At 42.3% G+C, this 11,660-nt stretch overlaps 1 long non-coding RNA gene across 4 annotated transcripts in view; it reads right to left on the bottom strand.

Moving 5' to 3' along the window:
* Positions 1–4,442: 4,442 nt before the first annotated feature.
* Positions 4,443–11,660, bottom strand: part of LOC107310868 — a 31,985-nt gene continuing 24,767 nt past the window's right edge. For 2 of the 4 annotated variants that reach the window (XR_004306616.1, XR_001553785.2), the window contains one exon: positions 7,561–8,188. This is a non-coding gene — a long non-coding RNA (uncharacterized LOC107310868). Of the gene's footprint in view, positions 5,140–7,560; positions 8,189–8,366; positions 8,445–11,660 lie in introns of those variants that run through there. The other 2 variants (XR_004306618.1, XR_004306617.1) reach the window with 2 other exon arrangements.

The raw sequence follows: 11,660 nt of genomic DNA, 5'->3' as shown, positions 1-11,660 counted from the left end.
TTAAAAGAGTTATTCCTGTAATCTTCACCAGCGTGGTGGAAGAAGTTATACAACACTCTGCCCCCTGTCAGTCCAAGCTGCCTACAGTGGGTGCAGGAATTGTGCCTGTTCTTGCCAGTATAGGGATGAGCCACGATGCTCCAGTACTACTAAGAGAACAAAGATTATCTATTTAAACCTATTCCTACCATTTCACATGTAGAAAGAAATTATTTGCTACATAGAGGGTAATTCCCCTAAAGGACAGCACGGTTAAGTGACAAATTAATTTGCTGCTTACATTCACTGGCTCTTCCAGCTGGCTTAATTCTCATCAGCCACCATAATTTATTAACAGTGAGGTGAGAAAAGACATGAATCAGCTTAATGTGCTATAAGTAGGGCATTGTCATGGCAACGAGATGCGGACTGTTTTCTACTATTTATGTATGGTTTGTTTTGTGCTCAGCCTTAAGATACCGCTTGAAACAACTAGAAATAGAAACATCTTTTTTTTTTTTTCCTCAACTTCTTTTTTCACTTTGGTGTATCTTTTAAAAATATTATCAAAATAAGTCTGTGAAAGGCTCCAAGGCATCTCTCCAGGAAAACAGACTCGCACAGCGAGTCTTCCTACAAACAGAAGCCTTTACTCTGATCTCACAATCATTTCCTCACATTGTCATACAACCAATCTCATGGATTAACTCCTGGTTTATAGCAGTCTGAGATCAAAACCAGACCTTTCCTGGTCCATACTCTACGTACGGCTAGGAACAGGGGAAAAATTGAACAGTGTTACTGAAAAGAAATTGGTTTGTAAAAGCAGTACATTCTATTTAGCACAGGACATGGGAAAACAATTCAGAATGCTGCATTTATCACAGACTCCTGATGGTGAAGTATGGAATTAAAAATTCAAAGTAAATAATAAATGATTTTTTATGGCCTTCCCAACTAAGATTCTTTGCGCTGCATCAGCAACTAATAGTTTTCATACACCCAGATCTTCATCCAAACATCCCATTATTTACTACCAAGCTGCACAAAGGGAGCAGCTGGAATGTTAACACGGCACGTTGGAAAACAGTTACCAATATTACTCTTCTGATTTCTCTATTTTTGCACCAACTGCAAATTGCAATCTGATATTAAGTAACTAAGGAAAAATGAAGCATCTCTAGGATGTCTCAAGGAGAACACAAGGAAAAATGAATTCATTCTCATAGAAAGTCTTGCAGTCTTAAAATACAGCTTTGTTCTGAGCAGGGACAAAAAAAAAAAGATTGAAAAAGTCACACGGTTTCCTCCACTCAGTGCTCACTCATTATTTTAATGTCTGGTTTTATGTTACCCTCGGTATTTGTTTGCACAACATGTAGGGCAACAGGCAGCTGGGCTGGACCATGACACAAAACTGTTCACACTGACCAACCTGAGTCAAAACAAGAAATAATATCATTCTGAACTCAAAACTTCTGTCATGCTACAATTGCAGATGTTCCATTAAACACCACTAAATGTTGTCTGCTGAAGTCAACCAGAGGAGCTAGGTAAGAAATGACAGAGCAAGACAGCCTTACCTCCAGGTTCAATGGATTAGTCCGCTCAGTGCTGCTAATGGCCCCAAGTACACACAAGTTGATAGCAGTGAATTAGAATGCTTATGGAGGCCAAGCTGGGAGTCTTGCTTTCAGCACCTCTTTACTCCATGTTCAGTGAGCAGTGGGTAAGTTTGGCCTCACCTGGAAACAGCGGTGTCTTTCCCCAATAGCTGCTCTGGGCACTATAGCCAACCCTATAAGCGCTATGTCCTTGCCCACTGCAGAGCTTGGGCTTCAAAGTGGAGTTTCAGCAGACAGGTGAGGAATCTCCTTGGCAGCTGGAAGGAATTTCTCTGAGTCTGCTTTTAGCTAATGGCACTGGATGTAGGACTAGACAAGTGTCAAAGAGTTAAAACATACAAGTACCGGAAGATGAAGGATTTGTCTTCCCTTAACGGCATTCTTTCCATATAATTAAAAGACAGCAAATCAGTAAAAGCAGGGACTATTCTGCAAGAAATACAAAACTCTGCAAGAGATTAAGTGTGCAGAGGACAAGTGCTGGAACTACTTGACATAATGATTTCAAAAGCTCTAAAAGGATCATCATGAATGAGAACTGCAAATAGATGCCAAGAAAACTCAAGAAGATGTGCAGAAGTTGCTATGCTAACTGCATTGCTACAAAGTTGTGGCATCTGCTGTGATGAAGAAATATATTTCATGGTAACAACACATGGAATAGTTGGGTATATTTTTGGAGAAATGTGATTTATCTCACTGAAGCATCTCACAATCCTAAGTCTAGCCCTTGGTCAGTACCAAGGGAAACACAACCTACCATTATGTTTACGTTCAGAGGAGCATATACCTCGGATTAGGGGCCAAGTTTCCTGGTTCTGCTCACGGGGAAATACATTTTACTGCATACAATAATGCAACACACATGGCTGATGGGGAAGACGAACCATTTCATAAATCAGTAAGAAAATGAGGATTGATTTAGGCAGTATTATTAGAGTTTATTAAAATACGCTTAAAACTTCACATGTTATCAGCACTTCTCTCAACCCAGCAGGCACCAGTGAGAGCTGAGGCGACTGGCTTTGCTGGCACCACTCTAGGTTACGGTTTGTGCCTATTTCCTTGGAGAATATCACATTCATTAGAATCTCTTTCTTAACTTACCTCAATGCTTTCCAAGATAACCATCAGGGATAGAAAGGCAGAAAGCCTTCTCCCCACCCTGCTAAGTGCTCTGAGCCCTGCAAACACTTCTCCTTGGTGCACCCAGAGGGGAGGAGGGGGAGGAGAGGGCTGAAGGATGGAGAGCAGCAGGATTATCCTGCAGCCTGCAGGCCTCAGCACACAGAGCCTTCCTCCCTGGGCCTTCCTCCCCCACGTCCTTGCTCTGTGCAACCACCAGCAACCCCCAGACTGAAAAATATTGGCAGAACTGCTGTTTTTGTTGGGCTTGCAGCCATAATGGACCCAGGAAACCAACTTCGGGTTTTGCTGCGTGTGCTGGCAGGACACCCTCCAGGGAAAAGTTGGTTACAGAAGAGTTTGCCTGGCTGAAAAGGTGTTGGTGACACCACAGGGCATGTGGTGGGGAAAGGAGAAGCTGTATAAGGGCCTACAGCTCCAGAGCCACCAGCCCTGGCCTGAGCACGGCTCTGGGCAAGGAAATTCTTGAATTAAAAATTAAAGTTTGCCATCTAGTGGTAGGCCTCAGGAGATGCTTCGGGACGCAGCCACCCCAGGCCCCAAATATATTGATGGTGGGTTTGTGATATCTAAAAAATATGACGTGTTTTTCATTAACACGGGATGACCCACAGAAATCACGAAAGAGGGGGTTTTAATCTTGGCAAATTTCTTGCTCACACACTATGTTACACCTGGACTGGAGAAGCCTGACCAACATCCGCAGGACATGGTTCTGTGTATGAAATCCTGAGCGATACAAGAAAAAAAGCACATCAAAGCATTCACTGTGACATAAAAACGAGACAAGAAAACACAATCATTTCCCACCAGTCTCTTTTTTCACGTGGGACAGTGGTAGTTCCCAGGGGATTACCTCAGAATTTAAAGTTTTCGTTTCCCCTTTGAGCTTAGCTGTGCCTGCACATGATGCATTCACACTGATACTGTGCAGAAACACCTCCTATTGCAGGGGTCCCTTATAGTTTTGTCTGAGCAGTGCAGGCCACCTGAACGGGACCATACGCATCTATGGGATCCCCATGGAGACCTCCTCTGCTGGCATCACTGATCATTTGCTTCTGTGAGAAAGGACCATGTGAGGCAGCAGGAACAGGGGCACTGGTTTCTGAAGGGAAGAAAAGGCTGAGGATCCTTCATGGAGAAGGCTGGCAAAAATGTCTGTATCTCAGGAAACAGCCTGGAGAGGGGGAAAAGGAAAGGTCTGGAAGGTAATGGGTGTATAGTCTACTTTGGTGCCCAGATTGCAATTAAAGAACTGTGGACATCCAGCCTGATGTTTACACAACCCCTTGTGTTCCACACACATTTCTGTTAGCAGAACTCCAGGTGGAATTAGCAATTTTTGCAGCATAATCACATTGTTGAGTCATACTTAATTTATGAACTGCTTTACACACAAGATAATTTTCTCATGCTGATGCTGAGCTGATTATTTCCCATTTGGTATTTATGCATTTGATATCTCCCCCTGCAGTATGGTGCTTCACACTTATCATTAGCGAACTTCACCTTGTTGATCTCAGACCATCTCTTTAATTTATCACTTTGCGTAACGATCCCACCTGCCAGACTGAGAAGATTTCACAAGTGTACTCTGTATTTATCCTCCAAATCGCTAATAACAATATTGACGAACATCAGACCTGAAGATCTCCACACATCTGCTCGGAACACTCTCTTGACATTTACTTCCAGCTTGACATTAAGTCATTTGCAGAAACTCCTTGAGAGTTGGTTTTTTTTTCCATCTATTTGTATACACACTTATAATCATAATTCTGTATAAACTGTATTTTGCTAGATTTTATGTGTGAACACAGGTTACTGGCACCAAAAACTACGCTGAACATATTGCCTAGTGTTTCTTCCAGGCATCACCATTTAGAATACAGAACTGATGAACAATAAACCACTAAGTCTACGCTGAAAGGCCAGGGGGGATAAATGCCCTGCACTTTTGAGTTTGACTTAGTGTGCAGATTCAGCACAGCAGAAATATCTGCTGATGATGTAGATGCTCTTTAATATAGCACACAGGACAGAAATGATGCAAGAGCCTATTAGGCCGAAGAGAGAATTTCTATGTTTCTGGTAAAATGTAAAACAAAAAACACCCAAAAACCATAAAAATCAGAAAACAACTTAATAACCATAACTGTGTCAGTTTTACTGCTAGCACATAATCAGTTCAGAAGAGGATTTCAGGATGTCAACAGCATAACTGCTTCTCTCCATTGAGGGTGTCTGCTTCTGATTCAGGAGCTTCAGTTCATGTTAAATTTGTGTGTGTTAAGAATGTCTTCAGGGTCTCCATCCCCAGAGTGGGGGCAGGAGGATGTTCCTTCCCAGATCCGGATTTTATAGTTTACAAAGGTTTGTATTCAACCTAAGAGAAAAAAAAAAAGAAATGCACATGCTAATGAAAGGGCTTGGCTTTCCACTGTACGGGACTGCTTACATGTGATGCCTCCGTTTCAGGCTTGGGCTGGAGGGTTTCAGGATGCCATCAATCCAAAATGTAGCATCCACATACAGGCCCTCCCACGTAGGTACTTGGGAAGAGGCCAGGAAAGTGTTAGACTTGTGATGGAAACAAAGGGATCAGGTAACAACCTGCCCCCATGAAAGCCTCCATGGAGGGAGTGCAATCAAGGAGGCAGTCTTGAGAGACAGAGTCAGCAAAGGCACATGGGATGAGGAGGCAGCAGGGACCTGTAGGCCCAGCCCTGCTGCTTTCTGGGGGTCCTCCTGTCTTCTTGAGTTCCGACTGCTTTTTCTGCCTAAGCAATGCACAGGTGAATGGCATTTTGTAGGTGACTGCATCACAACATAATGACCCGACATCGTGTCCCATGAATCACACCACCACTGATTCAGATCCCACACAGAGCCACTGTAGGTGTTTATTGTGTCTGTACCGGGCTTTAGAGAATAAATCACTCAGAATCCAGGCTGGAAGGCTTTCCAGTTAACAGCAGTCTGAGCAATGCTGTTCCGATGCCCTTCTCAAGCCCCAGTCTTTGTCTGATGGATGTTTGGCTGTAAGCTCTCCAAAGCATCCTGTCAGTCCCTGCAGCCTCAACGAGGCTCGGGAGGTGCAGCAGTGACCCAGCTCCTCCTGCCCACCCCGCTAGGTGGCCCTGCGAGCCCAGCCAACAGCCGGGGCTGCTCGCCCTGCACAGCGCTGTACTGACAGCAGCCCAGCCAACACGTCGGAAACAACTTCTTTTAAAGCAAAATTAAGCATAATAATAAAATTCTTTCCTTCTTTAATATTTTTTCTTTCCCTAAGCTTCCTTCCTGAAACAGCTCCAAATTCACAATGCGCAGATTTGTGTTGATGGTTGGACTAGGAGGTCTTAGTGGCCTTTTCCAGCCTTAATGGTTCTATGATTCTATGATTCTCAATGCAAAAGGCAGCTCACCTTTACCCCAGTTTAGCCCTTACAAGAGACACCACTCCGATCTGTTTCCTCCACTGTGATGCTGTGAGATGAAATGAAGGGTGAAAATGTCCTTTTTGGCTTCCCAGATAGAAACACACAGCAGCAGAAACAACGAAATTCGATTACTGTCAATGTGTGGATGCTCACAGTCCCACAGCAATTGCCTCATTTTGATGGTAAACAAGGGTAGGTGAAGGCAGGCATCCACAGCCTCAGGCTGGATTAGGCATCATGGGCGTGTTCAATGGCTGTCTCTGGAAAGCACAGATCTCTCTGTGTGCATCTGAGCTGCTCAGGTAATCCCAGAAGTGCTTCCAGAGGTCAGCAGAGGAGGGGAAGAAAGAGGAGACAGTAGAGGAAGCACATGCAGATGTGGTGGTTTCTGTGGGCCCATGAAGGAGAGGAAGCAGGAGGTAAAAGCTGGAAAGCGTGCTTGGATTATGTATGTATTTATTATTTAATGCCTCATCTCTTTGTAGCACTGAATCCGGGGAGGGAGGAAAAAAAAGCCTGTTTCCTGTACGAGGTGGAGAAATCCACTCCACGTTCCTGTATTTCTCTTTCCTGATCTGTCAAACAAAGGCCTCAGCATTTAGCAGACTCTAGCTGAGGCTCTCTTACAAACAGCCTGAGATCTTTGGGAAGGAGAAGGGAGAACAGGCAGCAGAACTGAGGTTTCTGAAGCCACTGTACATGGAGATTTCTGCAGCAGAAGTCTCTTCTCATGAAGGTTCTGCGTCTTGGAGCCATCCATGGAGATGCTGTGTCACACACTGTACAGACACACAGGGAGAGACAATCCCTGCCGCAAAGAACATTCTATCTAAATAGAGATGACAGAGGAAAAACTAAGAGAGGAATTAGAAATGAGCTGACTAGCTCAGGGTTACACCATCCGGTGCCAAAGCCAGAGGCAGCAGTTGGAATCCCGATTTCTAGCCCAGCAATCTGTTTTTTTCCTCACAGCTGACCACCTTTTGCTGCTCTAATGCTTATGGGGTGCTAATGGCACTACAGATAATTACATATTACTTGGTGCTTTTAACTAGTGAGAGCTTTACACATAAACACACAAACCACTGAGATCAGCCACCCCAGCTCCCAGACCATGAAGGGTTTGGAGGGCATTAAATATCACCTGTAAGGTGACCTGCAGAACAGAAATGTGACACAAGGAATGGGAAAGGAGGAGAGTCCAACTCTTGTGAAATCTGGCTGTTGAAACACCTTTACAGCTTGCAACACCAAGTCAAAAACTCCTTGTCTTAAGGATTTAAGAGCAGACATAGGAAGAACTGTATTTATCTCATGTTAATCACCTAGGCAACTGGGAAAGCAGAAATGAGCTTCACTTTCTACTGTGTTGTATAATCTGCAAGTTTATTCAAATGCCTGTTTTGACATATCAGAAATACTTCTGGTTCTACTAAAAATTTGCATTTTTAAGAACAACAACAACAACAAAAAGGTATCTAAAGCAATGAGATTTGGTTTGTAAGCTTTTTCTTTGATCCAAGCATTGTGTGCCTGCATGCCCAGACAGTTATCTGATGTCCTACAATCTGCATTAGAAGTAGAGCCACGTTTTAATTTCTCCTTCAGGGGTTCCCACATCTGCAGAGCCCTGGTTGCAACAGCCAGGATTTGATCAAAACCACAGCCAAGGAATGGGCTGGGAATTGTCCTTTCCTTCCCCAGCCAGAAGGAAACAGTTAAAAGCCTCTTCCTCAAGTCTGAAAGGTGTTACAAAGGATATATCCCCAAAAGGAAATAACACTATGCACATGCAGACCTGAAGCTTGTGTTATAACTGTGTAACACAGCTTTTAGTGAGCTTAAAGCAACCCAGAAAGCCATCGGATCTTGCAGGATTCAAGCCTCTGCTGGTACCTTGGCTTAGCCAAGGAGACAGGAAGGCTGTATCTCTTAGCAAGGGAGAACAGCAAGGTCATACTTCTCCAGGGGCTTCAGTCAAATCCAGTGTTATTTCTGTAAATAAGAGAAATGTTAGTGTTGATATCTGCTGCATCGCACAAGGATGTAAAAATACACGGGTTAAAAATCCTCTGTTGAAACTTGTCCTTTGTCAGAAAGTCAGATCTTTAAAACACCAAATAATTCACAGACAGCTACGACTCTAAAAAGGAACAGGTTAATTTTCATTTACCTGTTTCTCTTCTTGTCCAGACTGTGTGTTTCTATCTGACAGATTTTAATTCTTTCTTTCCACAGACCTCTCCATCTCCTAAATGGAAAAAACCCTTCATCCTAGATGGTCCTTCCAGAAAATAACAATTTTATCCCCTCCTCCCCTCTTTGGTGGTGTGTTTATTTACATTGTTTCAAAACCTATTTTCCTTGAAAAGAAATGTTGATGAGTTTTGGCTTTCCTCCCTGCACTTCTAGGCAAAGCTGCTGATGCTCCGCGCTGCCTGCCTGAGCCCAACACGAATTCCAAATTGTTAGTATTATTTTACTGACTCTTCTAATTCATACACAGCCATGCTGTGGTGCTGTGAAACTGTGATGTCCCATTTTTGCCATACTTACAAAAACTTTCCCTTGGCTTTGTAAACTTCTAAGTAATTCTAGAAAAGGCACACAGCTTCAGAGTAACCAAAGCCAAGATTATGAGGCCCACTAACTGAGGGAATTAGGAATTTTTCCATTCACTTCAATGAGTTCTGGTTCAAGCACTATGAAGTCATATTCATCCGTATATATCAAATGAATGGAAAAATTCCAAATATGGACAATATGATACCATTCCTGCAAGCTACTGAAGAAGGTAGGGAATAGCCCTTCTTGCAAAATATCAAAAGCCCAGAAAAGGACAAGGAGGCTTCCAGAAGAAACAACAGAGTAGGCTTGTAAACCTTCTTAAAGAGGATGAACGGAAAGTGGTGTCTATGGCCAGAACTCCCAAAGCAAATGAGAAGAGAAAGCACAGTTATTTTCAACAATTAGAATTAATAAATGAAATTCCTAATCATGCTGCATCTGCTTTTACATCGTAACAAGAATAATGACACACAACAAAGCCATGCTACTATCAACACATGACTGCTCCAAGAAGCAATGGCATCCAATAGTTTGCCTGTGGAACCATTTGTTAACATTTGAAAGTAGATAAAGAAGAATGTCACTTATTCATTAAAACAGGTGAGCTTTCAGGAGCTTGGACCACTGCAAAGGAAGTTGGGTGTGCAGTCATTTTTTTTTTTGCTTCCCCTGCAAAAGACATCCTCCCTTGAGTCTTGATCAAGGAATGTGCTGTACATCACAGAAGAGGAGGCAGGATGCAGAAATTCACTAAGTTCCATTAACTGACACTAGACTAAAACCATAATTGATTAAACAAAAAAAGTGGTTCAGGGCACTCTATTGGATTCTGCTTTGCTGTTTACCATTCACACAAGTTCATTACAGAATACAAGTTAGTAAGATGTCCATCTGCCTATTAATAATTGATTTAATTTAACACATGAAGTGTGTGTAATCTGTTTCCTTGTTCCTCTGTAAATATAACCTATGAATCATCAGTAACCAGTAAAGAAGCTGATTGACCACATGATGCTAACTCTTTTCCTAGCTGTAGTTGCTGACTTGCATTTAAGAGAGCTCAATGTCTACTAAATACTTTGTGGTTACAACAAGGATACTGCTGGAAAGGGAGACAATTAGTCAGTGGAGTATGATAACATTTACTTGTGGATAAGTGTTTTTAAATGTGCCTTTATCCTTTTCCAGTATTTCCAAGTTGGCCTAATGTTAGATGCTAAACTAATTATTATCAGACACAGGCCTCACTGTTTTTGGCCCAGTGTCTTGTCTCTCACAGACCTAAGGAAAAGTTTAAATTACAAATAGAAGGTGCTCTTGTTCTCCATATATCACTGCAGGTATTAGCACCCACCTATCGACCTCACAATCACAAAGGTTTTCCTGCTTCCAGTACTCTTTAAAGGCGAGGAACTGACATTTTTCCTTATTTAACTAATAGGTAAATAAGGCACACGGGGTGTGCTGAGAATCTGGCATTGCAAGGGCTTTTCATTTTACTATTTCAGCCATTTCTGTTAGTGATCATACGCGTGTTTCTCACCAGCAGCGAGATTCTCACTCAGTGAGTGTCACATCCTTTGTTAGCTCCAAATGTGCAAAGGTTGAAAGAGTGCTTTTACTCGTGAACAAATCTTTCAAGGATTTTTATAAATCATTCAAACTTCTGGTTTAAAATGAGTTCCCTAAAATGTTTCCTTTCACACGCTTCCTAGTGCCAAATACAACCCATCTGGAATCATTATTAATTCTGTTGAACTGTTTAATTCCAAGCGCTATTGCAAGTGCTTTTTTTGTTGTTGTTGTTGGTTTGGTTTTTTTTAAAGAACGAATTGATTCAGTGTTTTATAACCATAATTGGAATAGGGAGTTAAGACTCAACAGCTCATTTTTTTATTCCGGGAAATGGCAAGCAACACATCTTGTACTCAATCAGTTACATTAGTGGAGCAATGCTGAAAAAATCTTGTATCACATAGCTATCTATCATCTACATTTAACTTTTCTTATTCAGTTATTTTCCATACACTCAAGTTAAAATATCTTTGGAGGTTTTATGGAAGCGTAGTGAACACATCGGAAGTCTGTCCTACACACTTCATTGGGTGCATCAGGCAATTCCCTGCTACTGAAGTTCCCAATCACAATGCCACGTATACTTCCCCATATACAAATTCACATCAAAAATGTTAATTCCTGTTTCACCATCAGAAATACCATTAAGTTCAGTTTGCAAGAAGCCTTTCAAAAGCAAACAAAGCAAAAAAAAAAAACCAACAACCACTAAAGGCAAAGGTTGTGAACAAGGAGCATTTTCATGTCAGCCTGTTCACCTCGCTTATTATTGCACTAAATACTGCCCTTACAGTCATGAATTATTTCCAGGATTTTGCATATAGGCCTGTGAAATCCTGTTATCATTAACGTAAGTGGCACAATTCCCATTGACTCAAATCTGGACAGATCTTCACTCAGATCAGCTTGGAATTTCTCACACAGTTCTCCATGCTGAAGCGATGCTAAAGATGATACTTTGGTTGCAAATTTGGCTTTTTTTATGGCTGTGCTGGGGAAAGTCATGTCTCTTCATTGTCTTTATTTTTAGATGCTGGGGGATTTTTCACCGAGAGAGTGGTGAGGTGGTGGCACAGACTGTCCAGAGAGGTTATGGGAACCCCATCCCTGGAAGTGTTCAAGTCCAGGCTAGATGAGGCACTGGACAGCCTGGGCTGGTGCTTGAGTTAGCAGTCAGAACTAAATGATCTTTGACGTCCCTTAACCAGGTAAGTATTGAATGTATCCAAGCATGGAGAGCCCACAACCTCTCTGAGAATCTGTTCTAGTGCTCGATTACCTTCAATGTAAAGATCTTGTATCTTAACAGGGTTTATCTCATTGC

This window comes from Coturnix japonica, chromosome 3 (assembly GCF_001577835.2).
Source record: "Coturnix japonica isolate 7356 chromosome 3, Coturnix japonica 2.1, whole genome shotgun sequence".
NCBI lineage: Eukaryota > Metazoa > Chordata > Aves > Galliformes > Phasianidae > Coturnix > Coturnix japonica.
This window is presented reverse-complemented; position numbering and strand designations above follow the sequence as displayed.